This window comes from Camelus dromedarius, chromosome 15 (assembly GCF_036321535.1).
Source record: "Camelus dromedarius isolate mCamDro1 chromosome 15, mCamDro1.pat, whole genome shotgun sequence".
In the NCBI taxonomy this organism is placed as follows: domain Eukaryota; kingdom Metazoa; phylum Chordata; class Mammalia; order Artiodactyla; family Camelidae; genus Camelus; species Camelus dromedarius.
In genome coordinates, this window is record NC_087450.1 from 26,730,079 (window position 1) to 26,749,253 (window position 19,175).

Genomic DNA, 19,175 nt, shown 5'->3' on the forward strand with positions numbered 1-19,175 from the left:
ACATGTGAGTGATATCATACGGTGTTTTTCTTTCTATTTCTGGCTTATTTCACTTAGAATAACATTCTCCAGGTCCATCCATGTTACTGCAAATGGCATTATTTTATTCTTTTTCATGGGTGAGTAGTATTCCATTGTATAAATATATCACATCTTTTTTATCTATTCATCTGTCAATGGACATTTAGGTTGCTTCCATGTCTTGACTATTGTAAATATTTATGCTATGAACTCTGGGGTGCATGTTATCTTTTTGAATTAAGGTTCCCTCTGGATATATGCCCAGGAGTGGGGTTGCTGGATCAAATGGTAAGTCCATTTTTAGTCTTTTGAGGAGGCTTTGTACCTATAGCCAGCATAATGCTCAACAGTGAAACGCTGAAAGCCTTCCAGCTAAAATCTGGAACAAGACAAGGATGCCCACTCTCACCACTTCTACTCAATATAGTATTGGAAGTCCTAGCCATAGCAATTAGACAAGAAAAATAAATAAAAAGGATCCAAATTGGAAAAGAAGAGGTAAAATTGTCATTACATGTGGATGACATGATATTATATATAGACCTAAAGGCTACACACAAAAATTTCTATAGTTGATAAAAGAATTTGGCAAGGTAGGAGGATACTAGAATAATATACCAAAATCAGTGGCATTTCTTTACACTAACAATGAAATATCAGAAAAGGAAAGTAAAGAAACAATCCTTTTTAAAATTACATCCAAAAAAATAAAATATTTAGGAATAAATCTGATTAAGGACGTGAAAGGTTTATATGCAGAGAACTACAAAACACTGACTAAGGAAATTAAAGGTGACTTAAAAGAATTGGAAAGACACCCCATGTTCCTGGATTGGAAGAATTAGTATGTTAAAATGGCCATACTACTGAAAGCAATCTACAGATTAAATGACTATCTTTGAACACATCTTCCAACATTAAATTTTTTTCCCAGGGACATAAATTTGCCTTTTTCCTCTTATGAGGGAATTGTTACTTTAATTATTCATTAACCTCTTCCTGTAGAGATTCCCCAAAAATGAGAGACTGATTTACAATTTTCATATATATATATATAATGATTGATAAAAATCATTTGGATATTACATCAACACATACTGCATATCTTAGCATAATGACTGGTGATTATCTTGTAATTCATTACATCACACCTTAAATTCTAGGAAAAGTTTTTAAAATCTTGAAACCATCCCATATCTTAATTAGGCAACTTCCAGTTCATTAATCCCAGTACTTTGTCTCTTTTGCTCAGTATAAATAATTGACTTATTTTAGCCTATACATTTTAATGAACTTTTCTACATTTCTCCCATGGCAACTTGGTTTTGAAATTCCTACTATCCTGTTGAAAAATAAGTTACAATTTTATTTTTACTAATTTTTATATATGTTCTGTTATGTCCAGAGCCAACATCTTCTATAGACCTGTTGCAAACTATTTTTAAGAGAATATTTAATATACGCACTTACTTTGATCATCCAAGGCTCCCTCTATTGTTTTCCCCTGACAAACAAACACAAACAAAAAATACAAGGAAAGAGTAAATACAGCCAACTGGGTAAGTTTTCCTTTCTGAGTGTCCACCAGATCAGTAATTATAGGTGAGGTTAATAAGCTACTGAGCATTCTGTAAGGCAGGTAGCAGAAAGCAAAGACAATGAAAATATACTCACTATTAACTGATGAGCACTGCCTACAAGATGCATCAGCCTTGTTTGTTGTATCTTCTCACACAAAACACAACTGGACTTAACAAAGATAAATGTTACTACTAATTCTAAAACCTTGTCATCAGATCAGTAAATCTTAAATTATTATAAGCCTCTAAATTTCCAGAGAAATAACCAAAGGGTTTACTTTTAGGTTTTCTTTATTCTTTAGTTATCCTTCTTAGATACTAAGGTAAATGAAAGGGATCATGTGTAGTTTCAGAAATTTTAGAAGGTGAATTTAATATGCATTTTCTCCTTGGTTGAGAACCATGGCCCCAAAACATTCTGGCACAAAGGAATCATGGCCACTCTGTATTTATCTTCCTTTTTCTCACTTTCAGTCAGTTGTCTCTAAATTTACCCTAAGATTAGATACGAGCTGGCAAAAAGGAAAAATTCCAAAATGTTTAAGTGAAGGATTAAGTGGTTTCTGCAATTTTTTTGCAATTTCTGCAAAAAGCCAGGAGTCCCAATATGGCTAAGAGGAGACAATAATGGAATATCACAAAGTACAAATCCTTGTATCTACTGTCCCATTTTTTTACTTTTTTCCTTTTACATATTTTCCCCTAAATGTTTCATATATATATATATATATATATATATATATATATATATATATATACGCACTTATTTGTTACTGTCAGTAACAAAATTTCAGGAAATTATAGGCTGCTTAGAGGAAAAAGTAAGGTGAGGAGGAGACACCAATGAAGAATCAGAAGTTATCAACAGAGAGGAAGAGTCTGCAAGTTCTACTAAAACAAAAGTTATCAACTTGTTCATATTAGAGCTAGTATCCTTTCCAATAGTATTAGGGACTTACTAGTTCAAACATCTTGGCTTATGGTGACATGACTGCACAGGTGATAGTGTGTTATATAGTTCATTGTACTTGTCTACAAATCACTACACAATAGCATCAGAGTTTCAGAAGTCTCTCCTCAATGGTTTTTAAATATCATTTTCCTCAAAGAAGTTTCTATATTTTTTTTTAGGTAATGACAATGCTGTCAAGTTTTAGAGACATTTCTACATTATTTCAAAAATGGTAATTTCAGATTTTCTGTAAAAGGATTTTTATTACATTATGCAGGAACACCTCACTATTGCTTTGCATTTAATGCCACTAAATTTTCCTACCGTCCCTCTTTCAAATATGTTGAATTGCCTTCAAGGTCGGTAATATATTTTTGAAGAAAAATTTTGCTTCTTCTAGTTCAATCATCCTTAGAAGAGCCATATATCTTTTTTTTAAAGCAAGTGCTAGTATTTTTCTCTTTTACAATTTTGCTTCAAATGGGACAGCAAGCTGGTATTTGCAGAGAGCTTTTTTCACTCATTCCTCTTTTCTCACATCAGCTTCAGCTGCTTAATCTCTATATTCCAAACTGACTGTCATTCACATTTCACAATTTAGAAGAGAAAAAAGTAATTACAGGACTTGGCCCCATCAAAACAGCTCTCTGTCCAGTAAGTAACATAGCCTTTCACTTTCTGTCCATAATGTAAGCATTAATCAGTAAGCTCACGACATGCATGGAAATCTTATTAAGATATGTGGAAAATATATTGTCAGTTCTCCCTCCCTAATATACATACTTTCCTATACTTCCTATATATATTGATTTTTGTTCCTAAACATTGATTTCGTTTAAAGAGGTTTTGTGTCATTTCACGATGAGTCACACATTGTAGACTGCAAGGTCAATCTAATATCTCAATTTCATAGACTCCTGTATTTATACTCTGCCATCTATGTTCAACCCTTAGATTATCTCACTGTCTGAAAAATCCGCATAACTCCTTCCCCAAGCCATTGTGTCCCTATCACTCAAGGTGTCCTGGTTCTGTGGCCAGTGTTTTCTAACCACTGGCACCCAGAGATCAGTCACTTTGGTTGCAGACCTAATCCTTGTCACACTTTACACATATCGTATAAATGATCTGTTTCACTGAGTAACTCAATTGTAGGATCCTTCATTTCTCTAACCTTCCTTATTTTTATTTGTTCAGTGTATATGAGCAACTTCCAATAAATGTTGTGAACTTGATTAATCTATTTAAATAAATTACTTTCTAACATTATTTTAGGAGTAAAAGCTAACAGTTTTAAACTTTTATAACACTTGTAAGTGCTCATTCCATAACCTAAACTCTTTGGCAAAAGTTATGAGATAGAAAAGGTAAAGTACAAAATGTCTTAAAGCTTTCTAAGGTGTCAAGCCTATTTATAGTGTTATATAGCATCCTTCAAGACTGTACAATTATGACACAGTCTATAATGTCTAAGGAGGGCGCTCTCACCGCTTAGGTTCCATTGTGGTAATATCACAGATTTGATGGATAGTGAAATGGTTCAAAAGAATGTTGTAAGCAAGTAACTAATTTGATTCCACTTTTCAAATACAACAAAAAGAGACTAAATCAAGAAAAACTACGTAGAGGATAATGAATCTAGCTTAAAAAGTTTTGAAATCTCCTGATTTATACAGTAATTATAATTTAATTTACAGTAATTTAATATACAGTAATAATATACAGTAATATAATTTAATATACAGTAAGTACAATTTATACAGAAAATAGATTAAGATAATTGTTAGATTAATAAATTCTACTACATGCCCCCTAATTTAAATATGCTTCAAATCCTCCTAATAATTCTGAAAAGTATGAATAGGGAAGTAATGCTTAAAAAAGATAAAAACATTCTAAAGCCAAACAGCTAACAAGTGGAGTAGCTACAAATAAATAAGTTTACCTTACTCTAAATCCAGTTTTCTTTCCACAATCTTCAAATAACAACGTTAAGCAAGTAAAATCTCAAATATAAATTAAAAAGGGTATTCCTGACTTCAACTGCATTTTCTAAACAATTAAAATAAATAAAAGAGTAATTTGCAACACTCCCCACAATACCAAAATGAATATTCTGAAATCTAAAAAATACGTCACATCCTTGGTAGATTTTACTATGCTCCCTCCTTCTATTGCTCATGCTTATAATTGTCTAGTGAGTCAAGGGCAATACAAATACACACAAGTGGAACAGACTGGCTAGAGAGCAGCAGACAGAGAGCCAAGGTTTATAAAAATAAACATATGAACAAAATTCCACTACAGATGTGCAGAAGTTAGGCAGGTATTGGATTTGGCTAAACATGGCTAGACAGCAGAACATCAACTCATATTTAACCAGAGCACAGCATGTCCAATAAATTAAAGATATGAAATAAAGAAAATAAGTTAGTTGATGAATGAAAATAAGTAAGTATAGGTTAAATAAAAAGTAACCAGGTGTTTCAATATTAAAGTACCGAGATGCCTTTTTCTCCTCCTGTGATTTGCAAAGAAGCTCATCATTTAAATGTTTCTCAAGAGTGGTATTTTACCTTTGTGGGGTGACCACAGTCCCAGAATAGTTGTAGCATCAGAAGATAGACTTTACGAGGATATTAATAGTTGATTACATGTAACATAAGAATTAACTTTTTAGCGCATTTTAAATGATAACTTATAAGTGTAGAGTTGTGTTATGTGTACCTTCAAACTGGAAACTGCTAGAAATTCTGTCATCATGCTTTTCTCCATCCCTCATCACTACTTCTTTTTATCCTTTTGCTTCAATTCACTCCTGAGGTGATCTCTCTCTGACTCAAGCTGAAAAGCAGAATACAGCACCTCATAACACACTTCCATGTGTCATTCTGAAGACTTTTGGTTTTTGTTTTGTTTTAATTTTTTCACTCTCTATCTCTCTTTTCCTGCTGTTTTGGTGTTAAAATTATTGAGAAAAAGACTCTGGCCCAATGTTAAAGAATCCTCCCACTTGGACCCTGGTTACCATTGGTGAGACTATATAATGATAATTTGGCTGTCGGATCCTATACTCAAAACAGGGGTGCAGGTACAGTACTCTCATGAACCCGAGAACATTCAAGTTTCACGTTGATTAGTCTAGCAAGGAGAGAAGGCAGCAGACACTGTGGAACTCACTCATAAGAAAACAACTAGCAAGCATCACTTTATTAACTGTTACTGAATTACTTCTTTGGCAGAATAAATGTCACAATTTATTTATTCAAAAAACCCCTCTTAATATGTTATGATTTACCAATAACTGAAAAAAGTATAAAAATAAATGTAAGACATGTATCAAAATATAACTAGTGATTATCTTCAGGTGTGAAGGCTACTTTTTTAATAATTTTGATATAATATAATTTATCTGTGTTTTCTATTTTATATTGAGTATGTACTACTTTTTAAAAAGATAAAATCAAAAGTTATAAACATCATGACAGATATACATACACACATCTACACACATATCATGATATATAATATCTTTATGCTAAATAATGCATATTCTTTTATTTCACTTGCTTTTTAAAAGTAACACCATGCATTTACCACTTATAAACACAGACAAGCAATGCTTGCCTGTCCTAGTATATTTCACCACTGAACACCCATCAATATACAGTGTTCTGAGATTTACTTCTAATAAGAGTCATGCCTGAATCAAAAACCTCATTAGAACAAATTTGAAAGACTTTCTTGGCAAATGTTTGTTTAAAAAAACACTTGGGTCTAGAGGAATTTCCCTTTATTATTAAGACTCCATTCATTCTGTGATATGAGTTTTATTTCTGTGAGGAGATCCAATTTTAGAAATGTAAAAGGCTAAAAAATGTATCTTGTATTATAACTGTCCTGTGTCTTCTTTCTCACACCACACTTAAAACTAACTTCTACATGGATACAAGAACTTAAATGTAAAAGGCAAGACTGTAAACATTTTAAAGAAAATACAGAAACAGTATCTTTGTGATCTAAGAGTAAGGAATGGTTTAACAATCTATAACACATATTAACTCTATAGAAAAAGTAGAGAAAATTTACATCTACTAGAATTAATACCTTATTTTCATTAAAAACACAATAAAGGAAGGGAGAAATTCTGCAAATTTGGAGAATTTGTTTCCAATACATAACTGACTGATTCTAGTTTTAATCCCAGGAGAGGGGTGGTGGATGGGACCAGGGTGCACATACAGGATGCTTCAAAGATGCTTTAAAACCTGTATTTATTAAACTGGCAGTGTCAAATTAGAAATTCAATTCAATTATTCTGTGAACTGTTCATAGTCTCTTGAAGACTCATACATTCTTTTCTATGTTAAAAATGAAAATAATGATACTGTACAAATAAAATATATGACTTTAAAAACGTGAAATTTCATTTAATTCATGAAATTAAATTTGGCAATGATTTCTAGACTATGACACTAAAAATATAGGCAAAAAGAAAGAAAACATAGATAAACTGGAGTGCATCAAACTTTAAATGTCTGTGCATCAAAGAATACAAACAACACAGTGAATAGGCAACTGGTGGAACAGAAGAAAATATCTGTGAATCATATATTTGATAATAGGTTGATATCGAGAAAATATAAAGAACTCCAATAACTCAACAACAACATAAACAACAAACATCCTGATTAAAAAGTAGGAAAAGGATTTGAACAGTCATTTGCCCAAAAAAGATATACAAACAGCCAATAAAGTCCACGAAAAGATGCTCAACATCTCTAATCACCAGGGAAATGCAAATCGAAACCAAAATTAGATACCATCTCACATCCATTAGGATGGCTGTTATAAAGAAAATTTAAAAAAACAAGAAAATAACAAGTGTTGGTGAAGACGTGAAATAACTAGAACCCTTGAGCACTGTTGGCAGAAATGTAAACTGATGCAGCCACTGCAAAAAACAGTATGTTATTTACTCAAAAAGCAAAAATAGAATTACCGTATGATCCACTCCTAGGTGTATATTCAAAATAACTGAAATCCCACTCCTTCGTATGTATCCAAAGTAACTGAAAGCCCAGTTTCAGAAAGATATTTGTAAACAACCTGAATACTTAATACTAATGAATGAAATACTTAAAAATGATTAAGATGGTAAATTCTATACTGGGACACTTGCGGATTTTACCACAGTTTTTAAAAAGAGTATTTGAATCTTCTCTTGCTGATATACATGAAATGAAGAAATATTTGTGATTGACATACTGCTTTTCAAATGAGCTTGAAATATTACTGCCCCCCAAGTATTCTTCTGATTTCATGTATGCAGTAACAGTCGAATACTTGATGTTTTGGCTTTTTCTGTATTTTTTCTAGGTTACTAGAGAGCCCCCAACTAAGGTCAAGTGCACCAGGAGGCTTATTTTTATCCATAAATGTCTCTATCAATTTTAGTTAAATAAAATCCATGAGTCAATATGCCCAATGAGCTTACTAAAGTACTTGAAGCAACTTTACGATTAATCAGTGGAAATGCTTATTTCACCACATTAATTTATGTTGCAGAAATTTCAGTCTATTCAGGTATGTCTACTCTCAACAAAGCTGTGTTTTTACTAATCAAACCTTTCCTCTTGCTTAGATTTCTAGGAGATCCCCTCATATATAATGAGCTTTTAATCTCTTTGTGTGGGACTGGTTGTATTGCAACATCCATGTATTTTGATCCCATGTTAAATATAAGAAAATGTTTGTGTGTGTGTGTTTCCAATTCAGTTCATGATTGATCCTAGAGAGTATGAGGTTATTATTGTTCCATATTTATTATTTATTTGCTTATTTTACTAATAATACCTGGAAAAGATAGGAGCTAAAAAATCATCATCTAAGCTTGCAGCTTTTTGCGAATTTGAATTTAGACTTCTTGTGTATACTGGCTTTCATAAAAGAACAGTGAATAGATAATTGTTATAAAGTGAGAAAGATTTACTCTAAAAATGGGAAGGATTTTTATTCGATCATTCATCATCCATCTCTGTTGATCTTTTGCTCATGCGTTATATGACAGAATCGAACGTGTTACTGAGGACATAGAAACAGCATTCTTATTGCTAACATTTGTAACCCTTCTAGAAACAAATTCTGACAAGTGAAAGCTTAGTGGGATACCATCTATTCATTTCTTTGAAATGTTTCATGTATATATTACTTACATATTGTATGTCTTAACAAATGCAATAAATTGCACTCCTGGTAGAAAAGTCAAGCTGCCTTTCCACAAATCAATAATAATTAAGACAAATAACATATTTCAATAGATTATACATGCCCAGAAACCTTGAAAGAAAGATAACATATTAATATTTATGGTAAAAATGATGAAGCTAGTGTCACTATATTTTACTGAATATATGCAAAAATATATCTAGTATAGTTGGAATTTTAACAATAGTGAATTTTCAGCATTAGTATCTTAGAAGAGGGGAATGGAAATTCTGGAAGGAAACCAGGCCTTCATATACTAATATTTAATCTACAGTTTATTTCATTGAACTGAACTAAGTCATGAAAAGTAATCCATTCACTGGATATATATTCATTTTGTAACCAATCCTTTTGTTTGAAATATTAGCAAGAAAAGCAAATATATAATTATGTTTAATAAATATTTATTGGCTGTCAAAATATTTCCACAGATTTAAAACATAATTGCAAGTGGACTGATAATCACTTGGGTGTGGCTTTTCATTAAGGAGATTATATAAGTAAGTACACAAAATATGCCGTCCAAGGTAGATGCAAAGGATGTGGTAAATCGCTTCCTAAATAATATTTGTTGTTGTTGTTGTTTACTATATAAGAAGCTAATTCTTATTAGGCTTATTAGGGACCAGTTCTGTGAGACTGAGCAATAAATTGTCCTTGGAGGAAGGCAACTTGAAAATATCTCTGTGCATTTGTCCCCAACTCATTCCCCTGTTCCCTGGGCTTATATTCCTTAATAAAGTAGTAATTCAGAAACTATCTGTTTTAGTTTTCTGCTTTATAGGAAAACTAGATAGAGAATGGGATTTTTAGTTAACATCTAGTTAATCTCATAACCTCTTATACGAGTCTCTCTCGAACAATGAATGAATGCTATAAAAAAAGATATCTCTGAGAATATAGTCTTCAGTCAACTTTCATAATCAACTTGGTGTTAATGAATTACACATCTACTCTTTTTCTTTCACAAATCATCTCATTATATTCTTATAATTCATATTGTTTCTCTCTTATTATAGAAAATATTCTCTTCAATGTATTACTAATACTACTATTAATACTATTATTATCACTGGCATGAATCTTTGAGTAGATTAACACTGGTATCAGTTTGGTTGCTGCAAATAACAAAATACTAATGACTTAAATTAATACAAAACTCTCATGTGCTACTTTGCACATGGATTAAATAAGAATACAGAGTGCTTACTTAACATTTTTAAAAACTTTATAATGTTGTTAGAACAAAAAAAAGACTGTAAAATGTTGACTGTGATCTCAACAAGACACTTAAGACAGTCATGTAACCCTTACAGAAAAGAGGGTAAGAGAACCCTGGGGTGGGTGGTGGTACTCCTTTGTGGATATTTTTTTAAGTAGCTGAATGATGATACCAAAAATCACATTATCTCCAACCTGCAAAGAAATCCCCAAGTGGAATGGCTCAAATCTTTCTATTTTAATCTGTCATGTCACATTATTAAATACATTTTAATCAAGAAATTAAATTAAAATGGGGAACTGTCTACTCAATGTTCAAAAAGTAAAAATATCTGAATGATAGTAAGTATGCTAAGTGACAGAATCAATATGCTAAAAACACACAGGCAGTTGAAATGATCAGACCAAATAACAAGATGCCTTTTTTTTTTTTAGCTGCTAGAAGAAAAACAACCAAAAAATGTTGAAAATCCACTGTGTGCTCAAGTAATTTACACTAACACAACTATAACTATCAAGTGCATGAATAGTTCACTAAACCTTACATTGGTTAAATTTTATGTGAAATATATTTTCTAGTTTCTATTAATGACTACTGTTGGTATGAGTTCTTCAAAAGTAGTGAGAAGTAACCTGACCAATCAGAAAACTTGGATGGAGAGGAATCAGGAAAATAATTAATTTATTAACATATTTATTCATTTCCCTTTATGCATTGAATTCATTCTTTTCGTAAGATCTTATTTAGCTCCTTGGGATTCAATGGTAAAGCAAAGAGATACAGTACTTACTGTTACCACAGAGCATACAACTTAGTAAGATAGATATTAAATAATAAATCAAATAAAAATGTAATTAGAAATTGCAATATGTGTTTTAAAACTAAGTTTCAGAGAAGACTGATTTAGATAGGAGTGTCAGGAAAGAACACTTTACACACTATTTTTAAAAAATCCAGAGTTTCCAGTCAGGATGGCAAAATAGTGAGACCATGAGCTCAACTCTTCTCACGATCACAATAAAACCACAACTGACTGCTAAACAACCATCGATTAAAAAAAAAAGACTGGAACCTACCAAAAAAGATCTTATTCAACTGAAAACATAAAGAGGGAACCACAGCAGGATGGTAAAAGGGGCTTGCTCATGATATAATTGGGCCCCATATCCCCCAGGTGGACAACCCACAAGCTGGAGAAAAATTATATTGCAGAGGCCCTCCTACAGAAGTGGGAGTTCTGAGCCCCATGTCAGGCGCCCCAGCCCGGGGTTCCAGCATTATGAGGAGGAGCCCCCAGAGTATTTGGTTTTGAAGGCCAGTGAGGCTTAATTGTTGGAGCTCCACAGGACTGGGGGAAACACAGACTTCATTCTCTTGGGAAGCGCACACACAGAATCTCATATGGCCAGGACCAAGGTCAGAGAAACTTGATTTCATAGGAAACTGGGCCTACCAGCCTGCTAGTTTTGGAAGGTCTCCTGGGGAGGTGGGGAGCGGCTGTGGCTCACCCTAAGGACATAAAAGCTGGCGTTGGACATTGGGGGAGTATTCATCTAAGTGAGCTTTCCTGGAGGCTGACATCTTGCTTGGGTCATTAATGCCAAGACCTGGTCCCACCCAACAGCCTGTAGGCTTAAGTGATGAGAAGCCTCAAGACAAACAGCATCCTGAGTGGAAGCACAGCTCCACCCATCAGCAGACTTCTTGACCCCACAGCTGCCTCCAGACAAGCCCCCGGACACTACCCTGCCCACCAGAGGACCATGACCCAGCTCCACGCATCCCTCTTGCCAGGAAACCTGCACAAGCCTCTAGTCCAGCCTCACCCACCAGGAGGCAGACACCAGAAGCAAAAAAAACCCACAATAATCCCACAGCCTGTGGAAGGAGTCCAAAAACACAGGCCAGACTCTACTCTTGGACCAGCTAGATTCTGGTCCTTGGGTGATAGGAAGGGAGTACACCACTAGGACATGCACATAAGACATCTCATACAGAGGGCCACTTTTCCCTGGTCAAGAAAAGTAACTAATCTACGTAATAATTCACTGAAATGTAGACAAAATGAGATGGCAGAGGAATACTCCAGGCAAAGGCACAAGATAAAATCTTGGAAAAAGAAATAAGTGATGAGGAGACAGACAATCTAACCCAGAAAGAGTTCAGAGTAATGATTGTGAAGATGATCAGAGAACTCAGGAGGAGAATAGAGGAACAGAGCAAGGTTTTTAAGTAAAGAATTAGAAAATACAAAGAACAACCAAACAGAATTGAAGAATGAATTACTGAAATGCATAATACACTAGAAGGAACCAAGAATAGATTAAATGAGTCAGAAGAATGGATCACTGAGCTAGAAGACAAAGTAGTGGAAATCACTAACACAGAACAGAAAAAAGATAAAATAATAATGAAAAGAAATGAGAATAGTTTAAGAGACCTCTGGGACAACATGTACTGCACTAAAATTCACGTTATAGGGGTCCCAGAAAGAGAAGAGAGAGAGAAAGGACCTGAAAAAATATTTAATGAGATAATAGATGAAAAGTTTCCTAACTTGGGAAAGGAAACAGTCACCCAAGCCCAGGAAGTGCAGAAAGTCCCATACAGCACAGACACTATAAAACAATTATTATTTGCATCAAATCAGTTTCATTCATATTCTACATATTTCAGTGTGGCTTGGAGTCTCCAGAAGTGTTAAAATCTCATTTATGAAGAAGATTACTACTGTGTAGTATTATCATTGACTTTAAGACAGTATAGTTTTGTGGTTAAAAGCAGACACTGAGGAGTCAGATTGCCTGAGAGCAAATTATTGTCCCACTGCTATGTGTTCTTAGACAGGGTATTTAATGACCATGACCCTCATTCTCATCCTCTGTAAAATGAAAATAACACAAATCTCATACATTAGTTATGAGATAACATGCCAAAATGTTTAGCTATTGCTATTTTTTAAATTATTTTTGTAAACCGGAATTATTTAATTTAATTAATAAAGTAATGAAATATTTAAATAAAATTCAGTAGTACTTTAAAATGTTAAACATTTAAAAATTATTATGATGACAAAAAATGCTTTAATGGCACACAGACTGACACCACCATTGGTATTTTTCTTTCCTTTGCCATTTTGAAAAAACAGAACCACATAATGTTTAATTTGAAAAATACTAACTTGATTAATGTTAATATTAAAGAAAACAGACTGCATTTTAAAATAAAAATAAAAATTCAAATTTGAAAACCGTTTATCAATGCCTACACTACATATAAACATTCTAAATTAATTAGAAGAGCACAACACCATCCATAAATGGGCTTGCAAAAGCCAGAACCTAAATGTAATTAAATTCCTAATTCCAGCAATTAAATTACAGAAAATATAGAGCGACAGGGGACAGAGGAACATGGCAAACAAGAGGGTACAATCAGTATAATCCAGACTGAAGAGAACACTGAAAATAAACTATCCAGTTTCTTCAATAAGAAGAAAGAAGAAAGAGGCAGAGAGACAAAGAGGGGGTGAGGGGCGTGGACTATACATTAAGAGATATTCAGGATCTAGCAACCAATATCCATGCATGAATTTCGTTTTGACTCTGATTCAAACAAAATATAAAACGTTTAAAATAAAACATAAATGACAGACAAGTGGAAATCTGAATACAACCTCGGTATTTCTGGATATTATGGGATTACTTTTTGATTTGTAACTATAATGGTAATATGCATATGTTCTGCAAAATAGACTGGTTATCTTTTAGAGATATATATGGAAATATTTAAAGATAAAACATTTATAAAATATATAGGAAGAAGAAGGAATGGAATATAATGATCAGGATTGGATTGACTGTGACTTAATTGTCATATGGACAATTAATACGGGCAATAGGTACATTATACTGCTCTATTTTTTAACTTTGAAAATTTCCATAATAGAAAAAATATTTAAAAGTCATTTAGAGAAATTAGCCAATTTTAGAATTGCACAAATGGTCTATTAAATTAAGCTCTTAAACCTATTCTTCAGACTATGGCCCTATAGTTTAAAAAAAACTTATACTGATTTATAGCTATACACATATATAGGTATAGATATACTGTTCTCAAATTATGTTTTCTCATATTCTGCCATTTATCATTTTCAATTAACTGGGGCCAAAATAACCCACTGCCCTTGACTACTAAAGACAGCTACTTTATTTTTTTGAATTATCCAGATAGTTTCCCTAACGTTCACATATGCTTTAAGCATGTACAGATACTTAGCAAAGAACAACCTTAGGAATTCTTTATCAATCCATGAATTACAAACATTATCTTCCACTGTGCTAAGAAGGAATAGTGACATTTTGTGAAGAAAAAAACGTGTCTGCTGAAGAAAGCTGGTTAGTAAGCTTAACAAGACAATTTATTTTTCTAGAAATAGTTTTAAATCAAATGTGCTAGGTATAGTTCGTGCACTACACTATGACACATGATGAGGATCACAAGATTAAATCTTAGGGCTAGGTTAGGCTTGGATAATTTTCTATCATAGTCAATGTCATGGGAATGGATACATTTCATGCCACTTCCCTTCCATATACATTTTTCATAATGGGGAAAATAGGTAAAAGAACATTTTAGCATTTTGGTTATTTACAAATACTGTGTTATAATACAAAAGTCAATGTATAATTTTAACCCAAGAAAAAAAGTAAAGCTTTATTAGACATAATGAATTCCTAATAAATTAATGTATCTTCATCGAGCACCTGTCCTGTGAAAGGTGCCGTCATGATTATAAAGTTATATAATATCAGAATTTGGCTCTCATGGAGCTCATGGATCACAGTTATAACAAATATACACAAATATATACACACCCTTATGGCAAACATGGCTGACAGGCTTTCCTCATATCCATCTCTCTTTCTCAATTACTGATGGCAATACGTCCAGACAAAATGCCTCCCCAGAATCATTTATAGGTAGGAGCCACATGACGATTCTTTCTAACAGGATACAAAGCAAAATCATGGTTTTAATCTTCTGCGAAAGCATTTTAAAAAAGAATAGATTCCCTAGCAGCCCCATTTCACTCCTTGCAGTTTCTACTTCTTCATGCCTAGAAAATGGGACAAGACCTCAGAGTATAGGAGCCATGTTTTGATCATGGAGAAAGAAGCTGCACATTAAAACAAGAAGAGTAGATAACTTAGAAGGAGTTTAGGTTCCCATTCCCACACTCGACCCTGGAATTCCTGAATCATCCTAGAACACATACTTCTGGTTTTCATATTATGTAAGATTAATACAACTGATACTTTTTTAGGCTACTTTTTTGGAGAATGGAGTGTCTATCAAAACAAATATGGGTATAATAAATTACACATATATAAAGTTTTACATTAAATATACATAATTTATTAAATATAGTGAAATTTTATACAAATTTATAATATTGAGAGTCAGTATCTAAAGTGTCATTTTCACAACTACCAAACTCCATTTAAATTCTGAATATATATAATCAAATAGAGTCATATATATACTCATACATATATAGTCACACACACAAGTGCATTATACATAGATATATACACAAATATATAAACCTGCCTAGGAATTGTTTTATGATATTTCATGGATATGGCCTTTGTGACTGCCTCTCAGCTGTATTCTGTACACAACCATTATTATTCCATAGGAGAAAATCTGTGCTAATACTACATTATCACATAAGGAAACTGACCAAATAAATCAAGTTTGCACTCACGCATTAGGGAATCAATCAAAATCAATGAGCATTTTAAGAAAGAACAGTTGCACAATACTACAAGCATGAGTACATAATAATTTATATATCAGCATTTTTAATGCAGCAATACAACAGAAATGAGTATATTAAAATGAGCACATCAAAATGGGAATGATTGAATAAATCATGATATATATGTATTGTAAACATTACACTGTAATTAAAGCAGATGTATTAGATATATGGAAACATGTTTTGTGTTACCTTAAGACTCCACTTTCAAATGCTGTACATATATGTTTCTGTGTTTGTGTGTATGTATATATATATATATATATAATGTGTGTGTGTATAATAAATATACCTTAGCATGGAAAAAGAAGGATGCCCACCATAGTGATGAGTTCAGAGAGTTCAAGGCAATGGGATTGGAGGTTAGGCAGTTGTGGAAAATTAGTATTTTATTACACACTTTTTGTTTTTTGCATTATTTAACTTACAATAAATATGCTATACACACACACACACACACACACACACACATACATTGAAATATACGCTTAAGAGATAAAAAGAGAGGGATTCTAAAAGACAGCATAATGGTGGTATTTCAGGGATCACATAGAAGGATTCGTGAAGATGAAGGGGAGTAAACTCCATGCAGGCAACAAACAACATTATGTGAGTACCTGTATATGTGTTTATTACAATTAGACACTATTTACCTTCATAATAGATACCAAAATACAAATAACACAGACAAACATACATGCTAAATTTCCATTAGGCTAACTAAATTCTTGACACATGTCCTTGTTACTATCGCTGTCTTACTATTCTTTTTACCTCTCATATTGCAAATTGATCATAACCTTTGTGTTGGAAAAACGATCTGCCTTGATGCATATAATATACGAGGGATGAAAATTCTCTCATTTAAAGAACACATCAAGAACACAGGGACAGAGCTTTCATTCTTCACTTGGTGATAATGTAGGGTTTATTTTCAGGAACTGGTTATGTATCCTGCTCATGGGCGCATTTCAAACTCCTGAGTTCTAGGAATTATCAAATATTATCTTCCTTCTTGTACCTTATTTATAACAATAAACTCTAGATAGAAAGAGGCTGAGAAGTGTCAGAATCTTTCTGGGAAAGTTTTATATATGTTGATGTTCTTAAAAGATTAAATCTCCTCTTTTGCCCTCACTCGACCCCACTATGTCTCTCCAAGATCAAAAATCTTTCTCTTTTGCCTCTGAATAGCAATCTTTTAAAACTTGACTGTCAATTATTAATGTAAACTATGTTATAAGTTAAAGGTTAAAAGCCACAGCCTTTAGCTAATGTAAAATCAGTAATCATCTACTTGTTTTGAGATCTTATACAAATAACTAATGATTTAATATTAAAGAACCCCAGCACAACAACAAGTGCTGATGGTCTGAATGCAGCGAAACCCCCAGTTTTTGGACTTAACTATCTTCATGAATTCTTCATGAATTTGTGGAAAACACTCATTCACCCAAAAGCTCAGATTCCTTATCCAAGCAAAGTAATAATAATAGTACTTAATTTTCGGGACTGTTTAAACATTAGAACAGGCACATGCCTTGAACATTGTATGAGATCAATAAAAGTTCTTATCACATATTGTTCTGCCACCAAAATATGGATAAATGTTAATATGATTTTCTAAGTGTTTACTGGATTACAACACCTGGTATTAAATAGTCATTATGACATTTCTATAAGTGTGTCATATGCATAAACAAATTAAATCTTCATAAAAATCCTAAGAGGAAGCAGTAAATATTAGCACCATATGTACAGGAAACCTGAGGCACAGAGAAGTCAGTAGCTCATGGAGCTGGGATTCACACACTGGCAGTGTAGTTCCTGGCAGCAATGCCCAAACTCTGAACAACTACAATATACTACCTAACATGTAACTCATCAGTCTCCCTTTGAAGAGCATCTATCACATTTAAAGCTTTTTTCTGGCTAAACAGTTTTGTTGAAATTACATTTTCTATCAAACTTCTTATTCTAGGGCAGCCTGCCCTGGGATTTTAGATTTAATTCTGTGCATGGTTTCCAGTTTTCTAAGTTAGTCTCCTTTTCAAATTTATCTTAATATTCTGAGGCTGCCTTCCTACCACCAGACAGATTTTGCTGGGATCTTCCCTACTTACAGACACTCTGCTCTCCCAAACCTGCCTTGTTCAACTCTCTTATCCTTTTAGGACTGTAATATCCCTTTCCCAGCTTCATCCTCTAAAGATAACTTATGGAGGTGCAGAAAGACCTCTCTTTCTGCACAAAAATGTAGTATCATTAAGTGTAGGCCTACATAGTGTTTTATGGATAGAGATAGAATTGACTTACTATGATGAACACTGGAAGCCCTAGAATTTACCTGAACATTTCTGTCTTTTGCAATTTATTCTCAGAATACATACTACATATGAATATTTGAGTTCAATTTGAGGTGAACATATTCTTGCTCAAATTCAGTATGATATAACTAGAATTTTGAATTCCCTAGATAAAGATCCATAAATTTCTAAGGAAAATGTAGGAAGTAAGAATATTATTCTCAGCCAATTCCTCCCCAAGGTATAGAAGTCAATTAGTTCAATTTTCTAAAACATGAAATTACTTAAGCAGGTGATAAAGATACTTGGAAAAATATGGTCAAAGAAACTAATATATATATATATATTAAAAACATATACATACATATATATAAACATGTATGTGAGAGGATATCAAAATGGAATAACATTAAAATACATTGTAATATAAAACGATCTCAGAATGTCAACACTGTATAACACAGTAGTAAGTACAAGATACAAAGTAAGGTGCAAGAAGAGAGGATCCAAAAGTTCCATATCCACATAAAAGAGTTCCAGTAGGTAAGAAGCAAGAAAATGATAGTTTCAGAAAAACTAAAAAACAACAACAAATTCCTACACTGTAAGGGCCACTTAGTGCCATGCAGGACCACACACAGACACATAGACACACATATAGGACTCAACATGTAGAAGCGACATCTGAGAATGTCAGTAATAAAAGAATCCCAAAATATTCCAGAAAACAACAACAACAACAAAAAACTTCAAAGAATAAAGAATAGATTGGTATAAGAAAATAATTTTCACTAGCAAAATTAATGTGAGAAAAAATGTGGAAATATCTTCAAAGAGCTGAGAGAAAAGTAACTCTCAAAACTGAAATCTTTGCCTAGCCAAAATAATAGCCAAGGACTGAGGAAATTAATTACATGTGCAATTAGGTCAGGAGAGATAAATGGGCAAAAGATCAAAACAGATATCACTCCAAAGAAGATAAACAGATGGCAAATAAGCCCAT